We start from the raw sequence: 2191 nt of genomic DNA, 5'->3' as shown, positions 1-2191 counted from the left end.
ATTTAAATCTAGCTTTATTCGCATTGGCCCATGGAAACCTCTATATGAACACACTTGACTTGACTTGGCCAAGAAATCACGGGGGAAGAATTTACATTTTATTGAAAAGTGTTTACGTATTCTACACTCATGGCGCGCACACACATTAGGAATAGGATAGGTTAGATGCCTGCCTTCGTTGCGAGTCCCTATCAAGCACTTTACAGATTCAACTACTCTCTTCTTCTTCTCCTCCTGCCTTGCTCTTTGGCCCGCATCACTCAACACAGAACAAGCTTGTTCTTGATAAAGCTGCTGTGAAAATGTGGGAAAAGCCGACGAGGAAGAAGTTGGGGTGATGTGATCTTTATATAGAGCAAAATACTTCATAGCTCCGTCTATAGCGCATTTAAATCTAGCTTTATTCGCATTGGCCCATGGAAACCTCTATATGAACACACTTGACTTGACTTGGCCAAGAAATCACGGGGGAAGAATTTACATTTTATTGAAAAGTGTTTACGTATTCTACACTCATGGCGCGCACACACATTAGGAATAGGATAGGTTAGATGCCTGCCTTCGTTGCGAGTCCCTATCAAGCACTTTACAGATTCAACTACTCTCTTCTTCTTCTCCTCCTGCCTTGCTCTTTGGCCCGCATCACTCAACACAGAACAAGCTTGTTCTTGATAAAGCTGCTGTGAAAATGTGGGAAAAGCCGACGAGGAAGAAGTTGGGGTGATGTGATCTTTATATAGAGCAAAATACTTCATAGCTCCGTCTATAGCGCATTGTGGTTGGATGTTTATGTTGTCAATACAGGAGACAAACCAATGGGCCACTGGCTGCTCGCTATCCGTGCATGATGGTCCTCGGCAAAAAAAAAAAAAAAACTTTCTGTCGGCCCATTAAGTGCGTCGGCCCACCTGGAAAATGCCAGGTATGCCGATTACCAATCCAGCCCTGGTTCTAAGTAAATTTAAGAGGTGATTTTTGTTATATATGCTGTATGTGTTTATATATGTATTGTATTGGGTTCTGTCACAGGCGAGCGCTCCTCCCCCACCATGGACGAAATCCTCCAGCGGCTCACCGAGGTTAGCATCCGCCAGCAACAAATTGTTGAGCACTTCACCACCCGTCAAGGAGAGACGGAGCAGGGACTTGCGGCACTGTGTGCCGCCGCCGCTCAACGCATTCCGCTGCCGGACCCCCGAGTGCAAGCCACGAAGCTGCTACCCAAGCTGACCCCTCATGATGACGTAGAAGCCTTCTTACAAATGTTCGAAGCGACGGCCACCTTGGAAGGGTGGCATCAGGATGACTGGGCATGGGTGCTGGCTCCCCTGCTGACGGGCGAAGCGCAGCTTGCATACTTCACTCTTCCTGCCGCCTCCGCCGATCAATATAAGGAGGTCAAGAAGGAAATCCTAGCTCGCCTGGGGTTATCCCCTATCTGTGCCGCACCCAGCACTTCCACGAGTGGGAGTATAAACCCCGTCTGCCATCCCGTGCCCAGGCCGCCGAACTCACATGACTTGCGCAGCACTGGCTGCTGGAGGGGGCACCATCGGCTAGACAGGTGGCGGAGCGCGTTGTGATAGACCGTCTTCTCCGAGCCTTTCCCCGATCTCACCGACAGGCCGTTGGGATGAGGAACCCAACCACCACGTCGGAGCTGGTGGAGGCTGTCGAGCTGGCGGATGCGGCCCAACACCGGGATGCTGGAGAGCGAGCGCCGCCGTTTCCCCAGAGGGTGGTCCAAGAGCGGCGCACGCCTGAGGGCACCCCGCGACCAGTACGCAGGCCGGCGGCTCCCTCCCAGCGGGATGAGCCCATGCCAACGGAAGTCCCCGCACGGACCTGGCTGGCAGGCTGCATTGTCCACCGCGACCTGCCGGTTGGAGCGCCAGAGGTGGAAGTGAAAGTGAATGGAAAGCCGTTCCGGGCCATCCTGGACTCGGCATTGCGGTCACTCTGGTCCAGTCGCATATTCTCGCCCCCCAAACGGAGTGTAAAGCCTTCCTCCCCATAACCTGTGTCCACGGGGACACACGACAAGTTCCCGCTCGCAGGGTGACCATTTCGGCCGCTCCCGGGACCTGGCCGGTGGAAGTCGGGGTCATGAAGGATCTTCCCGTCCCCGTGCTGATCGGGAGAGACTGACCAGGGTTTGACCACCTGCTGGCCACGGCTACGCAGCCTGCCA

Source organism: Sinocyclocheilus grahami, unplaced genomic scaffold, assembly GCF_001515645.1.
Source record: "Sinocyclocheilus grahami isolate Dianchi unplaced genomic scaffold, SAMN03320097.WGS_v1.1 scaffold483.1, whole genome shotgun sequence".
Lineage (NCBI taxonomy): Eukaryota > Metazoa > Chordata > Actinopteri > Cypriniformes > Cyprinidae > Sinocyclocheilus > Sinocyclocheilus grahami.
This window is presented reverse-complemented; position numbering follows the sequence as displayed.